General features: G+C 30.1%; 1 protein-coding gene across 3 annotated transcripts in view; it reads left to right on the plus strand.

Moving 5' to 3' along the window:
- Positions 1–16,616, plus strand: part of sano (CABIT domain-containing protein serrano) — a 105,715-nt gene that overhangs the window by 52,283 nt on the left and 36,816 nt on the right. For 2 of the 3 annotated variants that reach the window (XM_076411652.1, XM_076411651.1), the window contains one exon: positions 1,437–1,462. The exons of the other annotated variant lie outside the window; for it this stretch is intronic. The gene's annotated coding sequence lies outside the window, so the exon portion shown is untranslated. The remainder of the gene's footprint in view (positions 1–1,436; positions 1,463–16,616) is intronic. 3 annotated transcript variants of the gene reach the window in all.

Raw genomic sequence — 16,616 nt, forward strand, 5'->3', positions numbered from 1 at the left:
TTCATGTGACAGAGCCGCTCGCACCACCATCACCTTCCGGAAACGTTGTTATTCATCCAAGCCGTGTTTCCTGCATATTAACGTAGATCCCGTTAAATTACGAACAAAATTGTCTGACTTCTTGTTGTTTCTTTTATGAATAACAATAGCAAAATAAGTATAAGCTCTAAAGAAACACGTTTTATGGTAACCACCATACATATCAGACATATCTCCGTGAGATGACAAGTAATTACGATTGAACAACGGAATTATCTATACCGTAGTTTTAAGAATCAATATTTTTCTTGTCTAGAACAACCCTTTTTTTTAGAGAAGCTAGAAGCGTCGGTGAACAAGATCCACAGTAAGAAAACTAATTATATCACTTGAGGAATCCTTAATTGCTCAAGCAGAATCCTCAGCAGAACACATCTTGATCAAAGATACGAAAAGAATGGTTTTAAACTACTATTTTTTTAATCTATGACGTGCATGTGTTTATTGTACGGTAATTAATTATCCATTAATGTACTCTAATCAACTGGAATATATTTAAGTCATCTTTATGTAGATATGTAATCAAATACATCTTAATAGCTTTAATTTGTAAGCACCACCAGCCACATACATAGCCATCTATTAGCGTTGGGAACTATCGATTGAAAACAGTCGAAACAGCCGATAGTCGCAAAAGAGTCGAAACAGTCAATACTCAAAAAACTAGCGACTGAAAATAGTATTTACTATTTTCAGTCAAATGCACGGTTCGACTGTTTTTTTTTCCAAATTCATGATGTCGGACGAAGATGTATGAACCCTTTACTGTATAAATTGTGAGAGGAAAGGACGGAGATAATTGCTTGGAGCACTTAATTTTATATGTTTTATATTTTCCAACGGTAGTATAAGCGAGACGGAGATGTATATATTCCTTCACGTACTAAGTTAAAAAGAAAAAGAATAAAATACTGAATACTGTCATTTTAAACGAAGTCGAATTACTTTTATACTTGAATGTTCTGCGGATCTGTAAAAAGGAATGTAATTTTTCTATGGAATGGAATAATACCCCACAAACGTTTTATCGTATTTTAATATAATAATTGCTATTTTCCTATAATATACTATAATAAATATAGGCAATACAATAAAACTTAAAGAAAACCTAAAGACTAGAGATGTACAATAACCATAAATACTAAATAAAAATTAAAAATATACCTAATCATAAAAAAACTAATTCATGGCATAATTAAAAATAATCCCACGATAACTACTAGAGCTTTTAAATAATGTAAATGCTTTATTTATTATTGAACGGAAATATTTTTTAACAAAAATCGAGAGAGTAATTGAAATATTAAATTAAAAATATAATATATATACGAACACCTTCAATATCGTATATATTGACGAAAATATATTTTTCTAATGTATATTCTTTTTTTTTTCAGGACTCAGTGTAAAGAATAAGTCGATGGTAAGTTTGTTTACTGTAGAAATAACTATTTGTCGATAATTAACCCAAATTCAACAGCATCGATATTTTACCAAAATATTTCAAGTCTTTAAAAATAAGCACCAAAACATAATTTTAAAAAAAAATTCTTGAAAAAAGATCGGATATATTGGTTAACAAAATTATCGATATCTTTTAATCGCATATATAATTTATCGCATATAATTAAATCAACACAAACTTATTTAGCAAAACGATAAGTAAGTATCTTGATACTAAATCTGTCTTGTATAGTGTACTACGGATTCGTTCATAGTACTCGCTTTTCGTATAGTAAACGCGCCATGTAACCTGATGCGGTTTTTCAGCGATGTCACCGGTATAGTGGTCATCAACCATAATTTTGCCATGACGGTTGAATGTCCTCCCTACAACGCAAAACTACCGACGTCCTTGTTGAATGATTCACCTTTACGACAATTAATTCGGTACAGCGATGATTATTTTAAATACAATCTCTCTGGCGTTTTCTATTTTTCTCTCCATTCCTGTTATAAAAAAGTGTTTATATTTATTTTTCATCAACCACCTGCATTAATTAGTTAATTTACTGGAGAAAGTTATAAAATTATTAGAAGATTACCACATATATTGTTTACTATATAATAGTTAAGATATATTTTTCATCAGACACCAAAATATTGTTTTATTATTACTATAATGTTGGAGTTGTTGTAAAAAGATTTTAAATATTTCTTAAACATTGTCAAATATTAATATTTTTAGTCAAATATAATAAATATACGTTTTAATCAGCCACTAGTAGAATCATGTCAGTTATAAATATGTTTATATATATTTTTCGTCAACCACTTGCATTAATCATTTAATTCACTAAACAAAGTTATAAAATAAAGAAGATTAATTAACTTTTACATATATTGTTTACTATTTGATGGTAAAGATATATTTTTCATCAGACACCTGTAGTTAATTAAAATGTTTTATTATTACTAAAATGTTATAAATGCTGGATTTTCTTGAAGAAACAGTTTGAATATTTCTTAAAGATTGTTAAATTTTGTACTTTATTGTACGCCTTAATCAGCTTGTAATAAAATCATTTCAGTTATAAAAAATGTTTATATATCAATTTTTCCTCAACCACCTACATTCATTATTTAATCGACTAAAGAAAGTTATAAAATTATTACAATATTAATGAATTTTTACATATAGAATATACATTTAGTAGACAAAATAATGGCTAAGATGTATTTTCCACCGGGCACCTGTAGTGCTGTTTATTATTATTTTTGTTTTATTATTATTAAAATCTTATAAATACTGGAATTGTTGAACAAGATTTTGAATTTTCGTAAACATTGTTAAATTTTAGTGTTTCTGTTTTTTATGTAGCATTAATATTAATGTAATAAATTTTTAAATAATAAGTTTTTATCACAAAACATTTAATTCATATTTTGCATCAACCACCTGTAGTATGTTAATAACGAATGGAAAAACATTAAAATGCTATTTATTTTTAAAACACCTTTATATCCTATAAATTTAATAGTAACAGGCATTCATTCATTTTAGATGTTTGTTAGATAATACCATATTTTTGCTTGATATATTCTTATTACATTTGAAAAATATCAACTTCTTAAGACTAATTTTCATGTAATCAGTTATTTTTTGGACACTCATATTTCTGAATTGTATTTAATTCGTACATTAATTAATTTTTCCTTTGTCTTTGCATTAATTTTTTTCATAGACCACCTGTAAATTATTTTTTTAACAATACTAACAAAATGGAGTTTGTTTAATCTGCGTTTTCATCGGCTGTCTGTAGTATCATTAAATGTCTATTTTCGTTAAAAGTATTTTATTAGTTTTTCATGCAAAATTTATGACCACTGTATTTTACTTTATTTTCCAATATGGATTAATATCTGAGTTGTTATCATTAAATTTTTTTCATCAGTCACCTGTAGTTCTGGAAATTATTTTTACCTATTCATGTTCAAAGTATCATTTATGGTCTATTCAAAGTTATTCTGTACAAATATTCTATATATTATTCGGTAAAATGCATAATAAATGAAATTATTATTACTAAAACATTTAACATGATTCTTACTCATAAATAACACCCAATATACATGTTTGTTGGTTTAAATTTATAATTATATTCATCTTTTAGTAATAACTTTCTAGAACAGCTGCGTATAAAATAATACACCACGTTGCGACATCATTATTATTTGCGGGATAAGCTGGCATGAATCATTCACTCTTGGCATCCTTTGTTCGAACTTTACGCTTCTAATAACCTCAAAAAACTCCTATTTAACACAATTAAATAAATTCGGACGTTTTACAACAACTTTCGTTCGCGTTACAAGAAAGGTTACGTTGCATAACCACTCAAATATGGTGACAATGTCAAGGTGGAATCGTGTACATTTTAATTTAAACGAACGATGTTGGTTGTAATTAATATTCGTGTTTTTAATGATCCTCTTCGTTGTTTCAGATTCGTTGTTACCTTCAACTCGATATTCCTCGTTCTCTGGTTCTCCTAGATCATTTTTTTCCGCTCAAGGCTCATTATAATTAGAAATATTCACGAATTCCGACCTTTCGAGGTATGCGTCTTTCAAAAAATCAACGGTTTCGATATAATAACTTGTAATTTTTATCGTTCAAGGTGATATAATTGTCGAAATTGTCTTTGGTGGAGATATCGAATATGTCGGACGATGATTTCGTCACAGCCGAAGCGTTTTACCAAATATTATTATCATTGGGCCAAGTATACAGTAAAAAAGTGATTGTTGCAACTGGACATTTGTTGTAGTAAGTTAAAATGCGGATATACAGAGTTTGGTAATTTTTACTTAATATAACTAGACTTTTTTTTGTTTTGAAAGGTTATGCTTATAAATAATTGTTTTTTTTTATTCAATTAATGCCATAGAAGGTGCGAAGTATGTAACATAATTATTAGCAACTAGATTTTTTAAGATCATGTAAGAAGTTACGTGAGTTTTGAAGGTTAAGGAAAGGCATTACTGGTAATTGCACGTGTTGCTTTAAGAGTAATTCTTATATAAAAGACTAATAAGGATAATTCTGCCGCTCAGAGTATTACTAAATTATCTATAAGCAAGAGTGTAAAATTCTAATTCAACAAATAATCTTTAGTTAGCAAAAACTTCTTCCAATGTATGATTTAGATAAGTTTAGGTAACATTTAATTTTGGAATGGTTTCTCTTCATTGAGGAAAACATTTTATTAGTATATTAAAACTACAAGACCAATTTATAGTTTTTTTACTATACCACACACAATGTGATATGAACGAAGTCTTTTACTGTAATTTTTTTGTTATCATTTCTTAAACTATGTTTATTCTGTCAAGTGGAATAATTTAGTTTTTTTTACTATCTCACAAATAAGCATCTATATGATTGTTAATATGTATAGGTATGGAAACAGTTAGCCGTAGAAGAGATACTGCCAGTACAATCTTCATTGACCTATAATACAAATGAAAGCTTATATTCTTAATTTTTGTTTGTAATCATCCCTTAAATAATAGAACTATCTTCTTTTACAATACAATTTTTCGGAATTCTCATTAGTTGATTAAAATGGAGACCAATATATCGTGTTTTTAATTAAATTGATTTATTTGTTAACTTCTAAGATGTTGGGAGTAGTATGATTTATATTCAACACAAGTTTTCAGCAGGTTTCTAGGTTTAAAAGGCTCAGTTTTTTTGAAATACATATGTTCTTAACAGTATAGTGTATGTTCTAGGCGCCTATTAGTTATTTTCAACGACTGCAGTTCTATTTATGAATTTTAAACACCAAACGACGTACGTACTAGATGGAAAACCATTCGTATGCGATGACCGAGGAAATCTTTCCCGCAAATCTAAACTTAACACTTGCCACGGGTCATTTATTCCCAACAATATTGGGATCCCAGTGTACGTCTATTTATCTAACGGTACCTTGTTAACAATATAATTCACATGTTTTCATGGCCCACTGAGTTAAACCGTTCCAAGACATCTGTCCAAATTATTAGTTGTCACAATGTCCGTATTTTATTTACTTTTATGAAGTGGCAGTTAGTCTTTCGTAAATAGTATGTCGATGGTGATATGCAGCGAAATAATTTTAAAACAAACTTTCTTTGATTTTTGGATGATATAATCCTTCTGTAGATTGAATGTTCGGAGTATTTCAGGTTATTTTGTGGGTTAATTGATGTTGCGTCCATTTTCTCCTGTGATTTTGTGATTTTTCAGATGTTATATTCTATTTTTATGCTTTCAGATCACATATTGGTTTTAACAGTTAATCCACGCCGGTTCAAATCCCTATCAATATAAGTTTGCTCTATTTTGATTATTATAGATATTATAGATGATCTTTCAACATTTTTCAACAATATGTTATGTAATTTAATGTGTTATGTAGTACAGTAGAGGCTATTCGGCCATCTGTTTTTCTAACTACCTGACTGATGAATGAGTGAGATGGGTTGGTCTGTTTTATCCTTAGTTTATATATATATATATATATATATATATATATATATATATATATATATATATATATATATATACAACAGAAATAAAAACAGAAGAGAATTTAACAGATTTTACTTTACAGCAGTTTTTTTCCCAAATAGTACTAAAAATTTGTCTACAGATAGATTATCTGATAACAAAAAGCTGCCGGTGCGTCCTCGCCATTGTCCTGATTACACTTTGATCAGACACAGCTTGAACAGAAGTTCAAAGGTACTATTTACTTGACTTCTCTACACATTTTGAGCAGAGACAGCTCGAACAGAATTTCAGACGTACTATGTACATAACTTCTCAATACATTTTGATCAGATATATCTGGAACAGAAGTTCAAAGGTACTATGTACTTAACTTCTCTATACATTTTCATCAGACACAGCTCGAACAGAAGTTCAGGGGTACTATGTACTTAACTTCTCTATACATTTTGATCAGACACAGCTCGAACAGAAGTTCAGGGGTACTATGTACTTAACTTCTCTATACATTTTGATCAGAAGTTCAAAGGTACTATCTACTTAACTTCTTAATACATTTTGATCAGATATAGCTCGAACAGAAGTTCAAAGGTACTTTTTATCTAACTTTTATATACATTTTGAGTAGACACAGCTCGAACGGAAGTTCATAGGTACTATCTACTTAACTTCTCAATACATTTTGATTAGATATAGCTCGAAAAGAAGTTCAAACGTACTATTTACCTAACTTTTCTATACATTTTGAGCAGACACAGATTGAAAAGAAGTTCAAACGTACTATTTACCTAACTTTTCTATACATTTTGAGCAGACACAGCTCGAACAAAAGTCCAGAGGTACTACGTGCTACTTCTCTATATATTTTGACGGAGGCAATCTCTCGTATACTTTTCAAACATGATTACAATACTGATCCAGTGAAATTGTATAATTTAGTAAATAGTTTAACTGTATAAACCAGGCAAAAATTATCTACAAATTAAAACTGACCCACTTCCCTCGACCACAGTTGATCATAAGCGGCTACCGTTCTTCGTTGTCCCCTTGGCTGAGGCTTGCTAATTGTGAGCTGTTACTCTCTATGTAGACAATCAATTTATTGCTATAGGATCAGATTATATATATATATATATATATATATATATATATGCAGTATTTTCTTTAACACTTCGTTGACCAAATGGAAAACAATAAATTAAGAGGCCTTCATTCCTTTCTGCATAATTTACAGCAATTTACATGATAATTACCATGTGAATATATAAAGACGCTTCGAAAATTTTCCGAGATTCCCAGTTGTATATATATATATGCATAAGCCTATAATAACTGAACATTATATCTCGTAGAACCTTATTGCATTTTGATTAATGTCGAACGGGGTCCGATGGGGAGGTGGGAAGGGAGCAATTTCGAGCATCCTTTCGTTGAAATAAAAGGGAAGGACGACACAAAAATAAGAGGAAATTGCTGCGAATTACCAACGGACTTAAGTGCTACCAGCAGGCGTAGGTACCGTTTGATGATATTAATAACGTGGGAGAATTGGATCGTTTTAATTTAGATACCGAGCCCGATGAACAAAAAGAAGAGATCGACTTTTCCTCTTGACTAGGGACGTAATAATTCTAATATCTTCATCGATGGACCAAGAAATAACGAAATAAATATACTAGAATTGTGAAATAATTTTGATGAAACTTGTCGAGCAATTCTACCTGACAGATTTTATTATATGTAGTCTTTTGAGGTGTGTATGTATGTATTTTAGGTTTAGTCTGTCTTATAATGCAATTTCTGGCGTTGATTTCAATCTCCTGGCTTCTATAGCTTTTATTTTACTCCCCTAATCTGAATGTTACTCATTATCATTTCGTGTTCTAATTCCCTGTTACCTTGTTATTATTACGTGATCTACAAAAACTGGCACCGAATTCTGTTTTTTTCATGTTTTTATGCCCTATTTGGTTAATACGCCTATATTGTATATTTAACATTCCTTATTATTATTTCATTGTCTTGTCTTAGCCCTGCCACACCCAATTGAAGGTTTCTGATTTCATATTGTGATATTTATCCTATATATTTGTTGAATTAGTCCTGCAAGTTTATCATTTACACCTCATTATTTTAACAAATTTTGTTTTTATATAACCCACAGTTGTTCTCTTACTCTTGACTCCAAACCTGAGCGAAATTATACTTATTAACGTAATTTTTACAACTAACAACTCTTATTGAATGATCTAAATGTATTTCGTTTACGACTATCGAAATATAATTTCTATGAGAGAGAAAATCTTATAAATCCACCTCTTAACATATAAAATATTGCGGAAAAGAATTGCATCATTGTAACATGGGAGATTACAGCTCCGAGATAAGACTACCCAGTAAGTAATAGCTACTAAAACACAAAATCTGATTAGAAAGTCGCCAAACATTACAGTCAAACTCAGATTATCACATTTATTTTATTGCTTTACGAGAATTGAAAAAAAAATACAGGAAAATAACAACATTTATATATTTCCCTGTGTTAGCATTACTATTTATAGTATTGTCTCTTTGAATAAATCTCAGTATAATATTATATATTATAAAAATATATATTTCATAAAAATATTTCGATTCTGTTTTCATTATTGTAATTTAATCTTCTTTCTGCCAATTTACTGTCGGTTTATCGCTTGGTCAGTAAACTGTTTCTGGTTAAACAACAATTAGTGGTAGACTTTTCCTTATTTAATGATATATGTTCATAATTTAACGGTTTAACGATATAATTAACGAAACGAAGAGGATTTTCTTCTTTATGAAAGTTTCTCCATAATATTACATTTTTTCGCCTCTACTTACATTAATAATTATTGACCTGCGCTGTTATGAGTAGAAGATTAAAATAGAATCGTTTCGATTTTTTTTATTTAAAAATTATTTTTTAAAAAATTAATTATTATTAAAAGTTACTATCGGTCTTTAGTTAGTGTTAGAGTTCAACAATTTTTAGTATTTAAGCTCTAGAGTGACATTGTTAAAGTCCATGGTATATTAGAACTGAAAACATTCATATAGATTTAAGGGTACGAATTTTAAGTACGAGTGCTCAGTTTGGTTTGGCAAAGATATAAAGAGAGTCAAAAACGTCGAAGTAGTGCAGTTGCTCGATAACAATTAGTCGGGGGTTGAAAAAGCAAAAAATGTTTGAACAAAAATAGTTAAATTAGTGTTAAAACTGTGCCGTATTTTAGAAGTATATTGTTTAGGCCGGCAATCTTAGATCTAGAAAATCTTAAAGAACAATATCTAGTTGTAATATGTATGTCATGTATACAACTTGCTCTAATCCGATGTCCTTGAGATTTAAGACATACTTTGAAGACACCTGAAGGCTCTGCAATAAATTTATTCGCTATGGAAAGCAACTCAGAAACTCAGAAAATGATTGAAATGAACGATTCGACGCAACGATGAAAGAGCGGAATTATTTGCAAAACATTTAGCTAACGTATTCCAAATCCTGTTTATCAACCCGATGGAAGCTGGTTCTAAAAGTTACCGTAATAGATTCTGTTTGGAGCTAATTCACCTAAGAAAATTCCTTTTTGATGTCAAAAAATAGATGCAAATACTCTTTTAATTTTAATTAATTTTAGAGCTGAAGAACTGTGTATAACCAGTGCTTAACATGTTATTTTGATTCAAAAACCTGGTGGTGTACCCAAAGCACATTCATATTGATCAAACTATCCAGAGAACCCTTTTGGTCTAATCTTAATTAATTTTAGAGCTGAAGAGCTGTGTATAACCATTGCTTAGTATGTTATTTTGATTCAAGAACATGGTGGTGTACCCAAAGCACATTCATATTGATCAAACTATCCAGAGAACCCTTTTGGTCTATAATAAATCGTTTATACATTTTTGTTTCATTGTTGACGAATGCAGTATCACAGATTCTAATAATATGTCTCCAAGTCAAGAATTTTGTATCAGATGCATGAAGAATAACCCGTGAACTCAAAAGTCCTAGCCGTAACAAAGAAAATGCGTTTTTTTTTTGTTGAAAATTGGCTTTATTTATCAACGTAATCTCCATCAAGAGCCACACAATCATTCCAGCGCCGCTGTAACATTTCAATGATTTATGTTTTGTCTCAAAATAGAAATGTCACCAGTTGCTGTCTACTCCACTCATAATCATTTTGATGCAGGACTGAAGTGATGGATCCATGTATCATCTATAGCCACATATGGACGCAAAAATTAAAAATTTCGGTTTGTTACGTTTAAACATGGCCAAACACTGCTCAGAATCATCAAGATGTTCTTGTTTTTGGTCAACAGTGAGCAAATACATAGTCAAATGCTCATGTAATATAAAATCAGCACATTCCGTTTATATCTTCACCAGGTTAGTAAACTCACACAAATTCATTTTTCGATCTTAAAAACGATTTGTTGATTTTTTAAATATTTTCTGGCGTTACCACCTCATTTGAACGTGCACTGGGTTCTGCATCAACGGTGTCTCTACGACCACATTTGAAGTCAGCAAAACAACATTTTATTGTTGTTTTTTGTAATAGAGCGGACAATATAATATTTTTCAAGCCATGGCTTTGCTGGAAGGGTATTTTCCCATCCCAGATTCAACCAAATAAGAAATAAGATAAGTTTTGAAAGGTAGTGTCACTCTTAGTACAATAACTCACACACTTATGAGTACAATATCATGAAATTTTAACAGCTTTCTTATGAAGATTGGTACTAACTGAAAAAGCAGCGAATGCAATAAAACTAGCGTCATCTATGACTTTTGCAGCCCATGTGGTACTTTTCAGATTTATTGTAATTACCTTAAATGTAATTACCAAAAAAAAAAACAATTACGATAAATATTTGACCTGGGAAGTGACGGTACATCTCCGGAATCCTACAAAAATCAACCGACAACATTACCAGTTATTTTTTTTGTCAATCTCCTTTCTAAAATTTGTCGGGTACAGAAAGCGTACGGAAAAAAATCTCTGGTTAACAACCAGATAGTAATCAGTTTCACATTCCTGCGGGGGGGTTATTAGTTATGTCACCGACAGCGAAGAAGAAAAACGTTTCGCAATAGTCGACGTCTCCGTCCTCTTCCTCCTCGTCGATCCTCTTCTTCTTCTTCTTCTCGCTGGGTTCGCGTGCTTTATTGTGGACGCCGATGTTATTGTAACCATTCTCGGCCTGACAGGGCAGATAGATGGCGGCTTTCGCGAAGATATTTATCAGAGCTTTGACACCACTCGATATGTTTCAGTCTGATTAATGTTCCCTTTGTGTTCGGTGTTCTTTTCAATCGTATTTTTTTTGCATTTTCACCACGTTGTCGCTTGAGATTTCTTCACTCTTTTTTAACCCACACGCATTTATATATATATGTATATATATATATATATATATATATATATATATATATATATATATATATATATATACATATATATATATATATATATATATATACATATATATATATATATATATTATATAAGTGATAATATAAATAATTGGACACAAGCTTGGAAAATAAAAATTAATGAAAGTATATCTGTACATGTGCAGTTCATCTATAAACCGACCGTACAAGCACCAATATCATTAAATAATACTGTCATTCCATATAGCAACAACGCTAAATATCTCGGAATGAATATTGATGCAAAACTCCGCTGGAAGGAACATATAAAGAAGAAAAGAAAAGAACAGAACTGGAATTGAATTATAGGAAAATGTACTGGATAATTGGAAGAAAGTCACAATTATCAATACATAATAAATTGCTATTATATAAGCCAATACTGAAACCTATATGGACATACGGAGTTCGATTATGGGGATGTTCTGCAAAGAGTAACATAAATAAAATACAAATTTTTCAGAACAAAGTCCTGAGAGGTATTGTGGGGCACCCAAATACTATAGGACTGATTACCTACATCGAGACCTTCAGATACCCACAGTCTGTCAAGAAATCAAGAGAATTGCAAGGGGGCTTGAGAAAAGACTCCATTCTCATGAGAATATTGTAGAATCAAACGATCTGATCTTGTGTCGTGTTGTGTAGTGAGGTGCATATAATAAAAAATACAGCAGTGATATATATAAACATTATTTCACCAGAGACTGAGATAGGGCCGATGAGTCCTCGTAGCTATATACCTAGATTTAAGTTATCATAAAGACAAATTGTAGGTTAGACGGAAACGACAGCAACAATATAGTAACAATGTAATAATTAAATAATAATAAAAAAATACCAGAAAAACTAATCAGCTACCATTTAGAAAGAATTAAAGAATTCTCATAATCTTTCATAATATTTCGTACTACAACATATTCTTGATTTAAGAACGTATTATATTACTATAAAAATTAGCGAACGTAAAAAGATAAAGAAAATTACCGAGACCACATAACGACTAAGTATATTATTTATCGATTCCTATTGAGCGCAAGAAAATGGACACCGAATAAAATAGAATGTTTAATCTAAATCGGCCAAGCGAATCTATAGCGACCGGTGTGTCCCACATATATTTTAGAAAGTTTAAAAAAGAACTAATACTTTATCGAGCAACAATTTTTATTCCACAAAGTACCAGATGAATAACCAGAAAAACTTTATATCGATCAAAAAACCATTCCAATCAAACTGGCGTTAGAAAAAAAAACGAAGAAAGGTTAAATGATCATCCGAACTAAGAGTATATATATATACTCTTATATGTATCATTTCTACGTCTAAATCTAGTATAATTGTTTAACATTAGGTAACCGGCAACTATACACGTACAGTTCTCCTTAGCATTACGTAAAAATGGAGAATGGTACAAGAGCAGCTAACGAAGAACAAAATGAACCCGCCTCATTGTGAACATATCAAACCGAAATCAGCCATAAAACATCAAAATGCACGTTTAATGGCGACCTAATTAAGTGAAAGTAAACGTTCCGTTTATATAGAATTGGGTCATCGATGTGGGTAAACGTCATAATTTGCAAAACAGATTATGATATTCAGAGATTTCAGTATTTTTAATACAGCTTATATAATTCAGTCCAGTGTTATGGGGAAGCAATGCTATAAAGATAAACCTCTAAGAATGTTCTTCTAGTTTAAATGCGCGTGCTACACATATTACAGCTATAGTGGATTCAAAACAGTAGTGACACACGTCGACCTGTATATATCTGTGGTTACCTGTATATACCTTTACTGATAAAACTACATTAAAATCACTGCATTCTCTTTAATGCATTTGCCATATCTGCAAAACAGTTAATGTTATTCCTCTGCTCATACATGTTAACCAAATGTTCATGTATATTCTAAACAACAACACATGCTCATAGAGCTTTCAAACTCCATAATACAATTCCCTACAACTAAAGTATATTAACTCTTACTGACCTTTAGTGGTTTGCTCTTCCATGAACCTGTCTTGGTAATGGTAAGCATTGAATCATAAACCAATATTCATAAAGTTTTATTCAATCACTGTCACTTTCAGAAACACTAATCAAGTTTATAACCAAGCTGTTTATTTCCAATATATCAAAAACTTGCTCAAGATTCTACCATTTGTCAATTTCTTCTTCAATGTATCTGATCGAGCTCATACAACCCGAAAGTGTTACTTTCGGCAATGCCTCTTTCCATAAATCCCGACCAGTTCTGTTCTTCTAGTTTGAATATCCTCCTCGACCTTAATGTTTATTGTAATAATTCTTTGCAATACCCATTATCAACCCAATTGGATTAAAATTGCAGTGATAGGGAGGAAGACGTAATACTCTGTGGCCATAACATTCAGTAGTAATCTGATCTACTATGTATCTTTTCTCAGGCTTATTTCTAAAAAAATAAATGACATAAAATGCAATCAAATATTTCATTTATATTTACCGAGTAACAATTTCAAATAGTTTATTCTTTAACATGGCTTCTTCGAAACTTATTTATGTACTTTAAGCTATTCCTTAAATGCAACCCTTGTTCATGCACTTGTTGGGATTTTATCCACCAGTGTACTATATATATTGCAGATATGGCGCATTTTGCGTAACTATAACTGATGGTCCCTCCAAGTTATTTAAAAGCTGATTTTCAAATCATTGCAAAGACAAGTTGTGGTTCATTTCTCCATGGTAATTACCCTTGGGCTTAGAGGAAAATACTAATGCACCAGGGATAAAACCAGTATGAAGAACTATATGTCTGCAATGAATTATTAATATATAATTCATGTTACGATTAACAAAACCTAATCGATAGTTATTCCAACGTTTACCTTTTTGCATCAAGTATTGTTGTCTTTACACTATATTTATTATCATCTTGCCATGAGCGACATAAATTGGTATAATAATTATTCCTTGATTTTGTTATATGTTTTTAAATATCGTATTCTTTTAAAAGCAATCTCTGGAAGTTCCATTAAACCACTACGTTTTAAAATAAAATATGTACATAATAATCGTTACAATAACTAAATTAAAATAAACAAAATCACTCAAAATTACATATGAATTATGCTAAAAATCAGATCTACACAAACAACAAAAACAACAGAAAAAAATTTATCTGTGAAGCAGTGAGAGATGGCAATTTATCAGATAATATTTTTCTTCTTAATATAAGTTATTATTATGCATAATATATATTTCTAACTGCCACTCATTTAAAACTAGTGTATTAGTTATCGAATAATGTTAAAAATCGAATCTATATATTATTTATATCTTTATTTGGAATACTTTAATAATGCATGTATTAACACTGATATTTTAATTTTCTTGGGTTCTTAAAGATAAATTTGGCTAAATCTCAAATTTAACTACCATCTGTAGTTGTGTTTTAACTCTATATCTAATCAGCAATATTAAAAATGTCTCATAGATTTCAAAAAATCTCAGTCACATACATCAGACCATCATAAAATCTAAGCTAAATCATCATAAGATAAAATCAGGAATAATTATTTCTTCGGGAGAATGTTTTAGCAATTAAATTCTTCAACAATACCATTTGGTTTGTAATTAGGGCATAATATATTGCAACCCCCAATAAGCACATATTATAATTAAATATAATATAGTTATTGTTGTTATTTCACAACTGAAATACAATACTCTAATTCCATAGCACATCTGTAGCAACTCAAAGTAACGCATTGCTAGAAAAATTTGATTTAATTCGTTAATAATTAATATTTCACTAAGCCTCAGTGAAGCATAAATCTTTTCCTAAATATTTTCTACATAAACTGCCCCTTTGTTCTAATTTTCCTATATAGAGAAATAATATCTGAATCAAAAATACAATATAGAACAGTTTTATATAGAATTAGTAAGTTATCTCTTACCAAAGTACAACTATACTCCAAAACAACAACAAAAAACGAGTCAAGCGTACTCGCAAGCAAGATGAAAACTTTCCTTTTATTTAATAGCGTCTTTTCGAATTTCAGCATCATATTAACGCTAATTATCAGCACGCAAATCCTATTCGGTTAATTAAAAACCGTTTTTCCGCTGAAGTCGCAGCAGGACAAAAATAATAGGTACTAGTTCGCTGCTAGAAAATCCCGACTACTTTCACTCAAACGTCGATTGATGATTTATGATCATATTAACGATGATATTTCAATAAAATTTTAATAGTATTTCATCTATCGACATTGATATAACAGACATAATTAGAAATAGCTACCGTAAACGATGAATAACTGTAAATAAAGACGAAGCTTAACATTAAGTGATATTTGTCAGACAATTAGATTCATTCAGAAATATATTAGCTTAATTTTTGATCAGGTGTGTCACTAATTATGATAATAAGTTATGATTAAGTATCATGAAGTCTCACATAGGTAATTTTAACTTATACATATATGCATTACAATAATTATATTACATGAATTGTACCATTTTATATAGGAAATATAATTTGAATTTCACTATATCGTTGCACTTCCATTAACACAATGCACAGGTAGAATACTATATTTATTTTATAAAGTTCAAATTTGAAACAGAAAAATTTACGATTGTTAACCATATCTTATCATTTTCGAACAAGTTTGATATAAAAATAGATATATTGCTGAAAATATCAAGACATACATACGGTTTAATGTTTAAGCCAAATTAATTTTCTCATCTTAATATTTTAGTAATAAAAATTCTGTGTATTTAACACCAAAAAATTATGCTTAAGAATTTTAACAATTTTATTTTTGTTTTATTTATAACACAAATTTTAAGCCAATCATTTAATGGAAACATGTCCTAGATACTTGGAAACTGGTTGATATTATTGTGAATCCAACACTTGAACAGCCACCAAATGAAGTAAAATCCTTTCCACCAAAAACTCCTGTTGATCGGTTGAAAAGGACTTATATATCATGCATTAATTATATCTTTAATCCAATAATGTCTTCTAAGGATTTCGTCAAAATTTGCCATAAAGTGCTTATATAGGTGGATTTTTTTTGGATATATTTTAAAATCTCTCTTTTAC

This window comes from Rhynchophorus ferrugineus, unplaced genomic scaffold (assembly GCF_030347505.1).
Source record: "Rhynchophorus ferrugineus isolate W39M unplaced genomic scaffold, kcgeb_rfMv2 rfM8, whole genome shotgun sequence".
Taxonomy (NCBI): Eukaryota; Metazoa; Arthropoda; class Insecta; order Coleoptera; family Curculionidae; genus Rhynchophorus; species Rhynchophorus ferrugineus.